The sequence below is a fragment of the Dermacentor variabilis genome, chromosome 3 (genome assembly GCF_050947875.1).
Source record: "Dermacentor variabilis isolate Ectoservices chromosome 3, ASM5094787v1, whole genome shotgun sequence".
NCBI classification, from domain to species: domain Eukaryota; kingdom Metazoa; phylum Arthropoda; class Arachnida; order Ixodida; family Ixodidae; genus Dermacentor; species Dermacentor variabilis.
The window spans coordinates 31,901,834-31,920,382 of record NC_134570.1 but is presented as its reverse complement, the minus strand read 5'-3'; the positions used below and the strand labels follow the sequence as shown (position 1 = coordinate 31,920,382).

At 49.7% G+C, this 18,549-nt stretch overlaps 1 protein-coding gene across 3 annotated transcripts in view; it reads right to left on the bottom strand.

The window, feature by feature from the left end:
- Positions 1 to 18,549, bottom strand: part of Tmtc2 (Transmembrane O-mannosyltransferase targeting cadherins 2) — a 376,982-nt gene that overhangs the window by 43,157 nt on the left and 315,276 nt on the right. The gene's annotated exons all lie outside the window — the stretch shown is intronic.

The window sequence follows — 18,549 nt, the reverse complement described above, 5'->3', positions numbered from 1 at the left end:
AGCGCGTGCGAGGTTCTCACTTTTCTGCAGTTACCTGTATGGCTAGCGTGCGCGTTCGTTCGTATACTATAGCTGAAAGGTGAAGTGATGTACAAAAAGAAGAGAACTTCAGTTTGGCCTAGTTGGTGTTTACTACATACCATATTGAGTGCAAATAAAAATGGAGACAGCGGAGGAGAACACACGAGTTGTTTTTGTGTTCTCTTCCGCTGTCCCCGTCCTTATTTGCGGTCGGAAAGAAGAGAGTAGACCCCAAAAGTATAGACACCGCCCGAGCTCGGAGTAATGACTCGGTCAGCCGGACTCTGAGGCTGCGGCGGTATTTGAGCACGACGTGGACCCGCGCTGCCGCGGTCTGTCTGCTGCCTATTCTAATACGCGCATAACCATCACCGACGTGAAAGAGCATCGAGGCATTCATTCATCGTTTTGACGAGCCGAAAGCTCTGCTTGCTCATTCCAAGTCGGCTTCGTCGTGGCTGTATAACGACCTGTTTGAATGCTGTCGCGTCGTGATGCGCGGAGCGCATACGTTTTCGACGAGCAAGGGTGAATCACTGGCCTTCGTTCAGGCATTGTCTACATCGCAATGCACTATAAGGCCGTTCTACGGGGTGACAGCGGATGGCTATATGCGTGTACACAATCGGAAAAACGTCTATGGCGTAGTAACAAAGAAACCAACAAAGGAAAGCAAGAACTGCCAGACAAAGGGCACACTGCTTCAACTTGCAATAAAAGAACGTATTCGCTCATTTGGAGAACCCTGTCGTTTAGGTAACAAGCGAAGTCGCTTTTAAAGGGACCGCTAACGAGAAACATTAAGTCAGTTTAGAATGATAAACTATTATTTCAAAGGTATTTTTCGTTATTTTCGCCGTGATATAGATAGACTATCAGGAGCTCTGCCATGCTATTAGGAGGGCAACGCACAGTGCAGTTAGTGCAACACTTCTTCTGCAGCAGCAGTTGGAAGCACCACCTATAGATGTATGAGCGGGGCGCGTCCTGAAACTTCGGAGGGTCTCTTTACGAGTGCGGCGCGGCTGCATCGCTGCTCGAATTCCCGCGCGCAACGTTCGACGGCTGCCCATCAAAGCGGCGCCCCTCCAAACCAAACTTCGGAGCTCGTAAAAAATTACCGCCAGTTTGAACAAGAGTCCGGTTTCAGGGCGAAGCTTCGGGTCGACGGTGGAAGCGGGGACGCTACCATAGGCAAAAGAACGGGAGGGGCAACCCTATTTTTGTTAGTGCTACAGAAGCGCATAACACGTGCAAGCGGCGGTGCACACAGCTGCTTCGAAGGGAGGGCCTCGACTCGGTGTGGCGTGCTATAGAGCTGATGTCATGCTGGTTATTCCTCCTTATTCGTTACATCCGGCCTTTGTTGTGCTTACACCGTGACCGCTCATAGAGCACACAAGTTTGAAGAAGCGGTTCCAGTGACTTAACAAATGAAACTGTTTCGGCGAAGCGATAAAGTGTCTGTTTACCCTTTGGGTACTCCACGGGTGGCGACTGGGATTATTGCCCCGCTCCCGCATTTTGATCGTAAAAGAACAAGAACATCAAAAAAGATAGAGAGAAAACACAGACCAGAGAAAGTGAGAGATGAGGGCGTGGGTATCCGTAAGTTGCGGCACGTTCGCTGAAAAGTATACAATGCCCCTAGAGCGCTGAACAGCTAAGAGAGTGGGAATTTCAACCTTTAGACGCTACACTATAATTGCTGAAAAAATATTAGAGTGGCATTTTAACGGTACGTGCCTAAATATAGCGCATGACGGCAATTTGTTTAAGGTATACACTAAGCGAGCAAGCAAGCCTTCTCCAAATATGTCGCATCAGTGCTACTTCAGCTAATATAGTACAAGCCTTGCCATACCAACGACTGTTCATGCTGGTTGTTTTCACACCATTCGCAGGTTAAAATAGCAAGCTAACACACTTTAGCCACCTCTCGATTACAGAAACACCGTGGGACCTCTGTCCGCGCGCTACTGTACGGATCGCTATGTCAATGGTGAAGATAGATGAACTGAAACCGCCGACGATGTCGTGGGAAACGCGCACCCTATTCTGTATGAATCATCGAGTTGGCGCACCAGTGTAAGCAGGCACACAATGCATAACGTGCCTGCACCTCCGCTGAAGCTGACCTATTCGCGGGGGGAGCAACTACAGAAACAAGAGTCGACTCGCTGTGGTCGCCCGCATTGTGGCAGACCTTTCATCTTCATCGCAATACGCCGCCACAACCGCAGGCACCACTCCCTCCGCATGCACAGTCATACGTGCGTGCAGGGCGGCAAAATAAGCCACACAGCGCCTCGCCCACATCCGGAGAGCTGCCCCCGGAGGGGATGAAAAAAAAAATGAACATCGGGCGGTCCTCGTTTATGCTAATCCGCGGCGGCCACTTCACGCCAGGAGGCGCAACAACTTTCGCCGTGGCCCGCCGGGCGGACATGGCATCCCTTCGCGAACATCGCTAGCTAAAGTTTTTGACTTAAATATGTAACGCGTTTAGCCTATAGTCTTTGGGCCAGAGCCTCCCGCTCTCCTTGGACAAGGCTTCGGAAACCGCGGGGTAAGAGAAAGAAAGAAACGATGCCGCTGGAAGAAGACAAGACACGTCGAAAAAAAAGGCAACGGGGCGGGTAGTTGTGTGCAGGCTCGCGTGCTGCTTCGGTCAGGGCCCCATCCTACTCCCGGCGTGAAGACAAAAAAAAAAAAAGAAAAAAAAGGCGGGCGAGCCCGGCGAGCATATGCGCGTTCGATTAACTTTATGCGTCGCTCGCTCGACCAGCTGCTGGTTTTAGAAGAGAACGCGCCTTAAACATATGGGCAGTCCCTGTAAGGAACAGCGGGGCGTAAGTGGAAGAGAGCTAGGAAGAGACGGCGGGGGCGTCAGGATTGGGAAAGCGAGAAAATGGCGAAGTGTACGAGAGAGAGAGACTCAAGAGGCGAGGTAGCTGAGATTGAAAGGAGATGTAACAGCGGAAACAAAAGAGCACGAGAGAAGAGAACGGGGGAGAAGAAGAAGAGAGAGAGACGCCGTGTAGTAAGATGGAGCGGCTCGCGCAGCCCGCTTTAACACTTTATTACGGAGGCCTCTCTCCGGCAGTGGCGCGTGCGTGCGTTTGTTTATATAGTGGCACGCCTTATGAAGCGTCGTCAGCACTACCGGCCGCGGCTCGCGGGGCCAGCGCTTTTTGATGAGGTCAAAACTTCCCAAGAGTCGCGAGGTCGTTGCTGCTGCTCCGCTCCTTTGAAAAGGGGGGTCTAAACCAAGCGCCACGGCCGCTTATGTTCGGCAGTGCGCGATGCCGGCCGTGCTTTACGGCTTGGCCGCACCACGCCCTCTTCTTTCTCTTTCTTTTTCATACGCGCGCTGGAGAAAGGCCGTAAAAGAAAAGGGCCCCAGCGTGAGAGTCCGGAACCTGTATAAAGTATACAATGCAGGCGCGCGACCATGCCCGCAAGTGTGTGCGTATACAGATACGCGCAGACGAAGGCAGGCGTAAGTCGGTATACGCGGAGATACGCTCGCTTTGGGGGTTCGGGCCAGAGAATAGTCCGTTCCGAGACGGTGGCTATAGATGAATGGCCGCTGCAGCTATAGCGGGCGCGCGCGGTGAATGGCGGCGCGAGAAATGCGGTGCGGCGAACGAGGCAGAGATTGCATGCGCGCGCTATAGTATACCTTCTATGCCAGACGAGGGGGCACCCGTTGCTCTTTGTTTATTTCATTATGGCTCCGCGCAGGCTTCCAGCGATGGCGGGGCTATACTATGCGCCCGCGTACAACGAACGGCTCGTGGCTGCGATTAAGAAGGCCGCTGACCTTCGTCGTTCACTTCGGCCCCTGGGTCTAGAAATGCACACACGCGTATACAAACACCCACGCAGAGAAAGGTTCTTACGCTAGAGAAATGATCGCAAGCCAGTCGTGATGTAGGACACACTGTAAGCTAAGATTGCCGACCAAGGACAAAGAGCTATTACAAAAAAAAATTGTACATTCGACCACTGGTTGCTGCGTATGATCACAGAGACGATCAAACGATATGTAAACGCGGACTGTGTGCTCAGCCTTGGAGTTCTTCATTTCCGTAGCCTCGTAGCGGAATAGATCGCAGAGGGAACATTCCTCGCAAGATCGTGCACGACATTCAGTTTAATTTCAAGTGAAAGTCTATTAAACGCGACAGAAAGCCGGTAGTAAGGCAACAGAACTTATATAGCGAATTCTTTAGTAGTAGGCTGCCTACGCGCAAAATATTCTTGAACTTTACGGCGTCCGGTATGCAGCCAGTGCCAGCGGGAGGTTCCAGTATACATATAATTGCACATGGCATAAAACAATTTATATGCCATCCCTGAATTGGTGATCGTTGCGAGACAACACGTGATCGACGGACATAAGTATACGTTCAAGGGAGTGGTCGATGTCACTTCCGCCATTCCATTTCTGACGTAGCTGTGAGAAACACAACTTCGTGCACGAACTGCGGCATGGCAGCAGAAGGAAGAAAACTACAGTGACAACACGCGGGCAGAAAGTTCCAGTAGTGAGCACTTATTTTAGTTAATTGTCGGGCTTTATAGACACCAAGACCATGATCCAATTATGAGGCAAGCCGTAGCGGTGGTCCTGGATTAATTTTCGCCAGTCGGACGTCTTTATAACTTGCGCCCAATACGAGCGTTTTCTGCATTCCGCCATCATCGCTATCGTCAAACGTAGCAGTGTTACTCCTAGTTCGGAGCACAGCTTGACCATGACGTGTTTATAGACGGTGTGTGCGCCTCTTCACTAATAAAGCGTCCCTGACATTGCCCACTTGTACACAGTCTATACACGCCAGTGCACGCGCCATATGTTCGTTCGAAATACAGCTGCGCCGCACACTATGGCGTCAACGTCCCGAATTCAACTACAGCGTCAACAGCAGGTAAAACATAGAAGTTAAGGCGAACCGGTTCCCAAATTCTGCCCGCGTATAGTATACATGCGCCAAAGCTTTTTTGTCCTACACTTATGCCGCCACGCTTGATACCGGCTCGCTTCAAACGGCCTCTAAAACGGGGTCTCGCAAAGCATCACCAGGAAAGCATCAATCGCCGACGCCTACGCATGTTACATTTGTAGCTGTAGACATTAACTTTCGGTGTTCTGTTCTGCCATTAATACAGCAGCGAAATTCGATTACCGAGATGCACCAAGGTGCAGCGACGCGATACCTAAGGCAAATCGGGAAAGTGAGAAAGCAAGAGATGACTGTGTGTCGCATCATTTGCTTAAAAAAAAAAAAAGCTTAGGTTCCGGAATATCTCATGTTATATACAGGCTCTGCTTGAACAAAAAAGGACCACATGAGAAAGAAGAAAATCGGGAACGGAACCACCCGGCCTTCTTCGTTCCACACTTCTTTGTCCCTGCTTCCTCCTCGTTGCATCTTTCTTGCTCCTCGCGGAGCCAGCCGTCATCTACATGCCGCCGGCAATCAATTTGCTATATACATCTTCTTGCACGGGTCACAGTATAACCTCTCCCGTCTCTGCTTTCGCATACCTTCCCATTATGTTCCTGCCTTAGAAACACGTTCTAAAAATTGCTAAGATTTATATTTCCCTCCTGTAGAAAAGCGCACACAGACACGCCCGCATTTCTTACTCGACTTCTCTCCTCGTTTCAAGTATTCTTGCAAACTCCCTGCAATTTCTATACACATTACCGCTGCTTCTCTGCTTCTCGGCCCTTACTTCATTTCTCTCTCTTTATTTCAAATCCCGCGCTATCCTTCAACGTTCGTTTGTAGTACCCGCATGCTTATGATTTGCACATATGCACACATCGTAAGCAGAGAAAACTATTTGGATTTCCTCTTCTTTTCTATGTATGCGTTGTTTCTTTTTTTCATCTTTTTAGCCTTTTGTCGCCTTCATTCTTCGTTTCTTTTGCTTCTCTCGTGGACAAAGCCGAGGTGGCATGTATTATAGAAGGACAAGACAAAGAGAGATGGACAAAAAAATAAAAAAATGGGGAAGATAATAACGCAGAGAAGAAGGGCGCCAGGCTCCCTTTGATCCTGGCGCGCTTGGCGATCATCGATCCGGGGGCCATTATAAGCGAAGGATCTCGCTTCCTCGTTTTGCAGATTAAGTTGACATTATGCCGGGCACTTTCTCCCTCTCTCTCCTTTTTTTCTCTCTCTCAACTCACTCCGAGAACACGGGACAAAGGAAGCACCGGGGAAAGAGCGCTGTTAAAAAAAAAAAAAAGAAAACTTCCGTTTCTCTCACTTTTCTTTCTCCGTTTTTTTCGTTCTTCTCCTTGTTCTACCGCCCTCTCCCTCATTTGTGTGTCCGCCTGTCTTGCCTGATCCCCAGCTGCGTATCGCGTTGCCTAACATATGAGGCGCGGACGTCGTTATCCGTTTAAAGATTGAAGACGGCCGCGCAGGCAAAAAAATAAAGATTTAAAATATAAAAGGTTGTGTTCTCTCTCTTCTTTTTCTTTCGCTTATTCTAAAAGCAAGCGAGGATACTTCTTCCTTTCTTTTTTTCTTTTTCATTCTTTGGTCCTCGCTTCTTCATCCGGGACATGCAGCCTGCGCCGCGGAGCAGGACAGCTTCGCGGCCAGCGAGAACACAAAAATGGCCGCGGCTCGTTTCTTAGCCTGTCGCATGCTGGCTGAAAAAGTGATCTTCGTTGCTGAAGAAGAAAGGAAGGAAGGTCGAAGAAATTCGCGCGTGTTACTTGGTCAACAAATGACGTTTTCTCTTGAACAATGACGACGACTTGACAATGAACAATGACTTTTTTTTTTTTTTGCATTCGACGTACATAGCCACCATCAAACTTGACCCGAACGTTGGAGACACATCTATAGCGGCTTAACTGAAACGAACGCTGACTGTAAGGAGAAAATATCGAACGCTTGGAAAGGAAGACACGTCAGCTAACACCACTTCAAGGAATCCCAACCAGAAATATTTACATCCTCCACAGAAGCCAGAAAGCAATTAAAGGAGTGTTTGGGTTAAGTATGACGGTGACTGAAAGGTCCAGGAAAAGTTGCCGAATATTTTGACAGCAGTTCGTTACATCGCGACTAGAAAATCTTCGCCCTACTTTTGGTCTGTATTAAAAGAGCCTGTGCATTACTACTCGTTATTGGGGTGGTTATGTTTTAATGACGAGAGAAGACGCGAAACTATATGAAATGCGCGATTAAATAATTTATTCAAAAGATGGCACTCCTACATAATTTCGAATCTATATTAAGAGAAAACGGCAGGGCCGGAAAGGGCGCACTGTTCTGTCGCGTTTTGTTCATGCGCACCCCCCTCTCCTCACCCCCCTTTCTTTTCAATTTTTTTTATGTTCTTTACCATATCAAAACATGCGCATTCACACACGTACGCCAGTGACTAACATACCCGCGTGGACAGTTCTTAGTTAGAGGACTAGTTAACAAGCGTTATAAACTTGGCGACTACAAGAACTGCATGGCCGGGTATTAGTACACCTTTCTTTGGTAACTGTTCTCGTCGCAGTCATCCCGCAAAACTACAAATGAATCCGACAAACCAGCACGCGAGGACAGCTTGTTGTTAGACGACTAGTTAAAAAAACTTTGTACGAAACTTGGAAAAGTCACGATCCTCCCACAAGCTGCGAATAAATGCATACCTAAACAGCCGCAGTCGGAGAGACAACGACAGTTCGGGTCTCGCGCTGATCTGAACCATGGTCGGACAGCAGAGAAGACAACCTCGCGCGACAGTTTACCGCGCAGCCGGAAACATGGGCGACCCAGACGGCTGGGTAGTAGTGCGAAGACAAATAAAGGGAGGCCACGGTTATGCTGCGCCGGCGTGGAAATCCTTTCGACCGACTCCCTCCCACCGGGAAGCTCGAGAGACCTTCGGGGATAATCCCCGCGTCTAATCCAGCGGCACGCCTGTCTTCCGTGTGCTCTTCCGTCCTAACCCGCGCACAGTTCGGGTTTACTTTGCTCCATGCGTGTACACGTTCCGTGTCGCTTCCGCATCCTTCAGTGTCTGTACGATTCCGATCAATAATTGCGTGCAAGGCGGAGAGAGCCCGAAAACGATAAAGGCCGACTGCAACAAAATTTCACCTTCGCTGAATTGGTAACAATTGGCCACAAATGAATTGGTAACAAATGGGCAGTATGTACTGCTGAATTAACCTTGGGAAAGCTTTCGGACAGATAATTGCCTAATTTTCTTGTTCGCAGCACTTTAAGCAGCACCTAAGCAGGCACTTCATTGGTTAGCGTATGTGATGAATGTGCCAGTGCGTCGCCGCAGAGACTTTCTGAGCAGCGGCGAGCGGCGCCTAATCTCGGAGTGATGTGACAGCGACCAAACTGAATGCTTGAACCGAATTATGCACATACACTACAGTTTGATGCAAGGTGAACCGGTGGCCTCGATGAATAGTGCCCACAAGATTTAGGTCTGTGCGGTCGCCTGTTGTTTTGCTCGTGATCCCGTGTGCGCTATCCATGAAAGCCACCTTGTCACACAGCACAGTGACGCCGTAGTTGGTACGAAGGCAGCGCTGATTAATTCAAGTGGATGCCGCATGCGTAGGCGCAGAGAGACCCAGAGTTACGAACAGCTCCCTTCTCCTCGTAGTAAATCACGAGTGGTGGCTTCACTACGTTGCACTGCGGTTCTGAGACAGAGCGTGAAGCACGAGCTTTTCTTTATTGCTACTATTATTGTTATTATTATTATTTACGAGTATAGCCGCAGTCTGCTCGCTTCCATCAATATCGTTGCACGGTTTATTTTTTTCACCGATAATTTAGGGTAGCACGGCCGGGATGAAAGCGTGATGATTTGCACCGTTCGAAAAAGAGTACCTATGGCCTCAACAAGGCAGTGATTTGATGCTAAACGCGCTATATCTGCGCTGTATTGCCGATGCGGAAGGCTCTACAGAGCAAGAAAACAGTCAGAAAGCTCTTGCAAAAGTGATGAAATACATCATGAATGGCAGCAGAGTTGCACAAAAAATAAATCTGTCGCATGCCCTCGCTTACTGACCTAAGAAGCTATGGGCTTCATCACACTGCATTATAGTAGTGAGGCAGAGTACTAAACAAAAACGCAGGGCTTCGTAGTGGTTTTGACGGCCAAGAAATGCGTCGACTTCTCGTTAACTGCTCGTTACTACGAGATGGCTGACAGCGGATGGAAGGAATAGCCGCCTACATGCGTAACCATGGCGACGAGCAGGGACAGTTGCTAGAGCTACAAGCACTAGTATCGTGCAAGCTGCGGGCACAGAGCTCAGAATTTCCAAAAGTGTATTTTTTCTTAAACCCATTTTCACAACTTTCACGCATCAAGGGCGCTTGCCTGCGAGGCGCTATGGGAGGCATGTTCTTTTTGTTTACGCTGAGGCAGATTTGTACACATTACAGAAAAGAAAATGGCAGATTGAAATTACAAGTACTTAAGTAATCGATTACTTCTGTATTCGTTACTTTCCTCCGAACATTTATTAACTTTGCACAGACATAAACAGGACGAGATCGCCCGGCACATTCAGTGCGTCCTCCCCACACGTTGCTTACCTTCACTAAAAATTGCTTTCCAGAAATTCCGTCGGCCATCTTTCCTCGTTTTCATTGTGGCTCAGTAAACAGTGATACTGAAAATTCGCGCAGCGGGGTAGGGTCAGTGCTGTAACGTGCAGACATCTTGAGCACGAGATTTTACTTACTCAGCAACTGGATCCCCTATGGAAGTGCCTTCTCCAAGTTCCCGCATCAATGAAGCGCTGCGCTTCATTGATGCAGGAACTTGGACAAGGCGCTCCCATTAAGACCAATGAGAATCTGAAAAAAAAAGAAACCATTTGTATGCGGTTTCCTGGCCCTGACGTCCTGAGTGGCCGTCGCTGCCGAGACATACTTACCAGCACCGGTTCAATTCATCGGTTAATTAACATTTGGTGGTGTCGTTAAAATGATCAATCAAAGAGTTTGTCCAGGTTGCTCCAGGGTTTGTCTGTCTGACCATGCGCTTGGGCGAGGACCCCGCGTAGCCCAATCGCGGCCGTTCTACTATAATACCCACCAAATTCAGGTCTGCAAAACTGTGTCCCCTGTCACCAGCTTGGCTCGTCAATAAATTAACTGATTACATGTAATCGGTTACCAAAAAAAAATGTAACTGAATTACAGTGAACGCTACCGAGTGAAAATTGCGATCGATCAGTGATAAAACTGACAAAGATGCAGTTGATTACAAGCAATTAATTACATGTAATTCGTGTTCCATAGATGAGAGAAAGGTTCGCCCTCTGTGAGCTACTAATCCTTCTGTTGAGTTGCCCTTCAGTCAACGTCACGCGGATCAGTGGCGAACAATGACCTTCTTCTGATTCTTTTCTCTGGTTGGCTGACGCGATACACAACTTTCCCTGCACAGCACGGATTTTGTGAGGTGGAGTGTAGGCTAGATTCCGATACCTGTGCGCCTCGAGCATCCCCACCACCACCTACATACAAACCACCTGCTACATACACACACCACTCCTTCACACACATCACATACACCACTCCTGGATACATGCACGGTTAAGACACTGCTCCTACACACTAACATGCACGTATATTTTGCGACGGGAAGCGCGCGACCAGCGCGACTAGTGCGTCCGACTCGGGCGGCCGGGTGTGACGGCGGACCAGGCGGGAGGACGAGCGACGCCGCGTCGTCCCCCGAGAGGAGGCAAGTCGTTCGCCCAAGCGAGACGCCACGGTCGCCGCCGGGCCACGGTGGCTAGCCAGGCCTAATTGGGCTTCTCCGCTGTCCCGGCGGCGCCATTTAAACGCGTGCCCGGTCAGCAGCCGTCGCCGCCACCAGGCGTTCAAGCGGCGCCTTCATCGCGCCTAATTGCGGCAGCGGTCGCGCCGCCTCTGAGAAACCACCGCCCTCCTCCCCCTTTCGGCTACTCTCCCGCGTCGTCCCTTCCGCCCGTGCACACACACACGTCCGGCTTCTGTACACACACGCACGGGCGCAGTTTTTTTTTTTTTTTTTGTCGATTGCGTGCAGCACGTTGAAGGCCTCGACTATGTTGTTCGTATAATCGCGAGAAACGTTCAAAGCGGGTCGCACCTCCATGTCACCCCGAAGTAGACACGCGCTGTCTTTCCAAGAGCAGTAGGTGTCCGCGTTGGTTCTCGCAATGGATCTAAGCAGGCACAAGCTAAAGCGGAAAGAGGGTACCCGAATCGAGGAACCCTAAAAAAGGAACACAACACAGAACAATGCCACTTGCATTGCGGTCTGGGAAAGTAGTTGCGCATAAATATGTTCACTGCGGTAATATAGATGAACGAATGCAGACAACATGCGGCCCTCAATGTCCCTGTATTAATTAAGCATCTTGACATTTAGCAAAATTAAAGCAGGGGTTCTTAAGTGCCAAAACCATGATCTGATTATGAGGCACGCCGCAGTGGGGGACTCCGGAAATTCGGGCCACCTGGGGTTCATTAGCGTGAGCTTAAATCTAAGAGCACGGATGTTTCCGCATTTCACCCCCATCGTAATGCGGCCGCCGTGGCCGGGATTCGATCCCGCGACCTCGTGCTTAGCAGCCCAACACCATCGCCATGAAGCAACCACGGTGGGTTATCTTGACAGTTTATTCGTTTTGCGAAACATCACGGCAAACAGTGTTCCTCCATGCTTGCCGCGTGTACACGATGGCCGCCCGTTTTTATGCGCAATGCTGCCGCAGGACGGTGAAATCAAACGGTGTAACAGAGTGCAAAGGCAATCAACTGAAGCGAACACGGCATTTTACAGCGAAGCTGCATATGGCTAGCCTATTCATCCGTTCGTCCGTCCGTCTGTCTGTCGCTTACACGCCGAGAACTCCTCCGGCGAAACAACATGCGCATGAGCGATAAAAAAGAGAGAAAGAGACGCGCGCGATTGGCTGCGCCAGCAGTAACGTCGTTACTATCCATCGTAACCGAGCTCGCTCGCAACATATTCTGTCGGGCTCCAAAATGGGTGGGCTACGCGTCATAGGTACTCCTGAGGAGCAGGCAGCTTTCGATCAGCGACGCCGCGAGCAGTACCGAGAACGAGATCGTTTACGCCGTGCCGACGCTGCAGCCGGGCACAAGAACAGGCTCGTGCAGCCGATCGAGCGCAAGCAGCAACTGCGCACCGAGGATCCGGCAGCCTACAAGCCGTTGTGTAATGAAACGTCTGGATTAACCCGGTGATAAACACCGGGGCCGCACGTTTCAGCATCTGTTTAACCGCACTCCGTACAGCACACCCCCGCCTTAGCACTCCATATACAGTTTCGCTGTACGGAGTTCTTGGGCGGTGATTCTTTAAGATACCACTTTCGTCATCGAGACGTGCATGCAGCGCTCATGACGTACGGCAGCAAGGTCGATCGACAGCTCGTACGTTTCAAAGGTTTGCACCGGAGACCGACGGCACGATTTGAGGCGAGTGATACCGCTTACTATTAGTTGTACCAATGGCAGTTTTCACATTTCCATCAGGTTCCGACATCCTTCCAATAGCATCCCTCAGATACTTCGCGCATCGTATGCCATGTCCCGCCTGTTTAGACTGGCAAGTCCGCGGAAGGCGCTTTCGATGTAGCAACCGTATTAGCATAATTCTGGACGCATATGGTAGACAGAGGTAACCGCAGAGCCCGGAAGAGCCACAGTTCCAGCTCCTTAACGATTCCATAACGAAATGCGCTCATGGTCAATGTATTTTTCTCTGCTATGTTGAGCAAGGGTGATCGATTATAAATTGTGGGGATTTGCGGGCGGAAACCACGAGTCGAGTAGGACCCACGCCGTAGTAGGAGAGCCCACATTAATTTCAACCACCATGGGGTTATTTGACGCCCCCTTTAAATGGAAGTACACGAGCGTGTTTGCATTTCGCCTCCATCGAAATGCGGCCGCCGAAGACGGGATCGAACCCGCGACCTCGGTCTCAGCAGCGCGGTGTCATAGACACTGTAAGCTACCGCGCCGGCTATAGGAGCACAAATGTCACGGGAAATAATTTCCAGGTTCTGAAACACATCTTCCCCTTGAACTCCACCGTACATAGCTGTCATTCGAGGCTGGAAACTGGTGCGAAACGCGCTATGCAACTCACAAGCACACTCACAAGAAGAGAAAGAAGAAGCGCACAATAGCAAGAACAAGAATAATAGAGGAAGTGTGCGTGTTGCGCGTCGCTGTACACGATTACTCCTTGCTCAGAACACAAACAACAACGACATAGCCCTGTGGAGCGCAACATTAGCGCAAAACTAAATTTATCAGTTTTCGACAAGCCGCGGTGGAAACGGCGAGCGCCGTTTATCGAGCATCCATTTTTTTGTCTCTCTTTCTCACGAGGAGTGGCAAAGCTTTGCCACTCCTTGTGAAAGCTGTAAAGGCAAGTTAGCACTAGCAAGCGACCCCTTGCAAGCCATTCACCCCGGCAGGGGATAACACACACACACACACACACACACACACACACACACACACACACACACACACACACACACACACACACACACACACACACACATATATATATATATATATATATATATATATATATATATTAGAAAAACTATAGAGTTTAACACGCGCAAGCTTCTCAAGCACGCGAAGCAGCACGAACGAGCACTTGACCATGTCAGTCGAGTCCGCACTTTTTCACAAAATAACTATGGTGTATCAGGCAAGATGTGATACATCTTGCCTTTCACATATTTTGTCAAGCCTTTCCTATAGATTGGAGACTCCTTTAAAAAAAAAGAATCACCAAGAAACAAGCGGAGCTCTTCCGCTTCACGGCCAACCCTTTGTTTCAGGCTCGGTATCCCTCGTTGTCGGTTAATTTCTTTTTTTTTCCTCCGCTTCCCGAGGTCGCGGAGGTTTTCTTCAAAGAGCGCGTGCGCGAGCAGCATCGATCAAAATTATCTTTAACACCCAACCACGACGAAACTGTCGCAATCAGCGTCTAGCAAAATTCCGGTTGCCAGGATCTCCGGTGTGAAAAAAACGCGGCTCTCAAGTTGAATAGCCGCGTGCCGAAGGCGTCATTTTTCTCATCCCTCCCCCCCCCCTCCCACCCCCCAACCCCCGTTCTATTCAAGGTCAAAAGGTTTTGCTTCGGGAAGCCTGAAACCTCGATCCTAATAATCGCCGAGGTTAACGTCCCGAGGTGGCGGGTATTTTCGTCGGAAGCGCGGCGTGTTTTTATTTAACGCTCGCCTTTGTACATCGCCTTTTATAATGCGCTCGCCCTCAGACGCACCGTGCTTGCCTGCGATAGTAAAAACAGCTAGCCCCGTCGAACCGAGTGAAAAAATAACGCCGGAGTAAAAGAGCTGCAGGTCAGCGACATGGAAGCCAACCGAGTTTCACTTTCCCGTTTACTCACGTGTTCCCTGCTTTCCGTGCGACGAGACGCGGTTCACGTTTAACCAGAGCTATAAAAACTGTCTCAAAATTAGTTTATGGCGTTTACCTTCCCAAAATGCACAGTGGGTTATGACGGACGTCGTATATAGTGGAAGGGGCCGGATAAGTTTCGCTCACCTGGGGTTCGTCAACGTACATCAATATCACGGTAGACTAGAAGCATTTTGCTGCCGCGGCACTGGGATCGAACCCGCGACCTCTCGCTCAGCAGCGCGACGCCATAGCCACCGAGCCGCCATGGCGGGTCACAGGGTGGACGCCGGGAAATGCGCACAGGACAAGCGCTAGACTCGTAGTGTTTACTATAGTTTATTACAAAAATATTCTCCAAATGAGCCCTATAAACCAACCTTATGTAGCATAATGAAGGCGCGCTATGGTATCTTTACATCCACTGACGAAGTACGGGATTGTGCCCTTCGCGCTCATTTACGAGGCAGACACTTGTGCGAGCGAAGAAGAGTTGCATTGTGACGACGCTGACAACATAACGGAGGGCAAACGTTTCAATTATCTCGTAGCGAAGATGAAACGTCTGTATTTATTTCAATTGCCAACGTCGCTTTTATTTATTTTTATTTATTTATTTTTACTTTTCACAAAGCAAAAGCAGAGTTATTTTGTTTGCCCATTCTCACCTTTCATCGTGAAACCATAGCCTCCAATAGATAACTAACGGCTTCGCGATTTAAAGGCCTTCGGTATAGCAACCGCAAAGCGCGCATTACAAGATCGTGCATATATACACTCGGAACGCTGCCTATACGGGTGGCCCGACCATCGCCCTGATTAAGGCGGCACTTCTTTCTATCGAAAAAGGAATTATAAAAAAAGAAATAAAATAAGAAGAACTCCCACCTGCGCTCACGGAACACCGGCTCACGTCATCCTTGCAAAGCGAACTTGTAGTGTCAAACTGCGACTTGTTGTGCAAACTATAGACAGTGCTCCAACTCCAACGCTGACGGTTCATACACATACCAGAAAGCTCTCTTCGTCCTAATACACAGTTTGCACGTTATGTATTTCCTGCTCGTGCAACAGCAACTAGGCGTATATAGATACTGGGCGTCAAGTTATGCAGATGAGCTAAACCGCAGAATCGCGCCCCGGTTTTTAGGGAGAGGGAGGCTAGAAGAAGTGGCGAGGGTAACCTTGCGTGTGCGTAAAGGAACTAGAAGCAAAGGAAAGAAAAAAAAAAGAGGACGTCTCATAGCAGAGAGCTTCAAAAAAAAAAAAACGAGGATTGCGGCCGTCATCGCCGAAGGAGACTGCGTGTACCAACGTCAGAAAAACAAGCCAGGGAAAGATGGTGAGGGGTAAGAGGGAACCGGCCCGCCTGGCTGCCGCGACACTCGCGACGGTTATTAGTATTATTATCAAGTTATTACTACTATCACCAAGCGGCGCCAGCGGCGAAGAGTGGCAGCGGTGACCGCACGCCGCTCTCTCAGCTGCTCCCACCACAGCATCCCCACTGTTTTAGCGGAGTGGGAGCCCTTGCGTGTCTCGCTCTCACACTCCGATAGATTATGCGCTGCCTAGCGTAAGCACTGTTAAGCGGACCACCCTTTCCCTCCCCGTCCTCCTCTCCACTCATGCCCGGGGCGCGCCTGGAGGGACGCAAATTACGGTGGCGTCGCTCGGGAGGGTACGGGCATGCGTGCTCAGCGGGAGGGCCCTCTGTCGCCCAGCTGTCGCACTTGCGTCGAAGATAGCTTGCGTGGCCGGCTCTCTCAAGGCGTGCCACTCTGACTCTGACCTAACGCTTTAAGCTCTCACCTTACCGTGCCATCAGCGCCAGGCGGAGCGGGGAGCGAGAGCTAACGTGCGTCAAGGAGCTGAATGAAAGTTACGTCTCCGTAGACCCTCCCTGGACGCCTGCTCTTAAAGCGATCTGTCGACAGGCTGACATAGCGTTGAAGATTTAACGGTCTCGTCGGCCAGCTTCGAGCCTGCAGAACTCATTGTTTTGTAGAGAAGTGTGCCCTTCGCGATGACCGGTTAACCTCTTTGCGAGCTAGCTGTACTATATGGCAGCTCGAAATAACGCCGGCACCGTTGCTGCCGTAGCCTCGGAAGTACTTCTCAGCGCGACGTGTTGTGCGGAGAAGCATCTACAGCTCAAGGACGCAGGAGAAAAGCTAGCGCGGAGACCACGCCGACAAAAAAGAAAACGGGCAACGACTAAGATGGACAGAGCAAACAACAATAAAGCACAACAATTAAAAAGGACGTCCGAATGCTAGCAAGACCGGACGAGTAAGCAAACTGGCTTGAGCAGTGATTTCGACAGGAAGAAGACAGCGAAGCGGAAAGCGTGGGAGAGGGAGAAATGAAAGGGAGAAACGCAAAGCGATATGTAGGTTTAGGTTTTCTTTTTTATTTATTCTTGAAGCGTCCTCGTGCTAGTGGGACCGAGCCGTGCGCGAATGTATCGAGTGGGTCTAAGTAAGAAAAAAAAATAGGGGAAGAGAGGGATCGATCTTCCCCCTCACACCCTCGAGGCTAAGTCAATCCCTGTTTGATCCACTTTAGTGATGGCTACGCTGGAAGAACAAGGTTAGGGCCCAGGCAGATCACAATGGGAAGGCACAGAGCACGGACGGCCGAATCACGCTTCCGGCCTGTCGAACACGAAAGCGTGCAGTGCCGCACGGCACCTCTTCCGTTCACGCGCGCTTCCCCATGGGGATAAAAAGAGATAGAGCGAGGGAAATAGGCGGACGAAATGGGGAAAACCATTGGGTCGTTTTCCTCTCGATTGAATCCCTGATTCAAGTGGGCGACTTTGAGTGCGCGATGCGAGCGGGAAAAACGGGGGAGAGAGAGACCAAATAAAACTGGAACGTGCGCCTGAGCGGCAACAAAAAACGACGACCTGAGCCGCACGCGACTCGTTTCCGGGAATCGCTGCTATTCATGGCGGTGCGTTGAAGCCCATTCAGAAGATGCATGCACTGACAGAGCATTATTTCGCACGTTAGCTACGGTTAAAGTAAATGACCTGCCTCTTCGCGTTAGGGAAAAACCCAGCGTATAACAACGAAATTCGCTTCAGGGGTTCTGTGATGCAGAGTTCGCGAGATAATGAAGCAGCGGCCTGTCTGCCTTCTGCGTTGGTTTGTTTGCTTGAAAACTGAACATTTTAGAGGTTAGCTCATTAAGGTACAGCTCCTATCAAAAGTACGCGGACCATTTCCTTGTGCGAACGGTATAGTGGGCTGTTATAACGTAAGAATTTCTATCGCTCTATTTTTATTCCTTTCTTATCACCGATCGTTCAGGGCTGTGCGATCCAGGTGATAACGTGCGTCGGGTGTCATGACTACTACTGCCTAGTCAACCCCTGGTGACAACAGTGAAGAGGGGAGGGGAATTTATAGTAAGTTTGAACAAAAACGTAGGCAAATCGCCGCTTGGGCCACTAACGAAGCGCGAAAAGGAATGTCATTGTAGAGACACCGTTGCATTATTTCGGCCCATGGATGCTCCGGGGTCACAATTGCGATCGCCGCATTTACAATGCGAGTGAGCGCAGGCTCTGGGCACAGACCTCTGTTTTAGCGTTCTCTCACATAGCGGTATTGCCTAGCCTAGACGTCACCGATCGTTTCCCAGCAAACTTTCCAATCTCATCACTCGACTATAGACACAGCGAAAGGCCCTTTAATCGCCAAAGAAGTTTATAGATCTGATCCCTGATACGCAAAGGACATGGCTTAGTCTGTTTGTTATAACAGCTCGTGGTTTTGAACCGTTAACAAAGATGAGGAGGTACAGGTACCGGTACGACACCACGATAACGAAGCTAATCGACACAGCTATATAGACTTGACTCGAGAAAATACACTGAAGCACGAAAGAACGAAAGAAGAAGAAGAACAAGAAGAAGAAGAAAGAAAGAAAGAAGAGAGAGAGAGAGAGAGAGAGAGAGACGACGCAACCGTTGATGTCGTCTGTCCTCTTCCCTATATATACTAATAGCTTGTGTGAATGTGCAGTCTGGTTGAAAGTT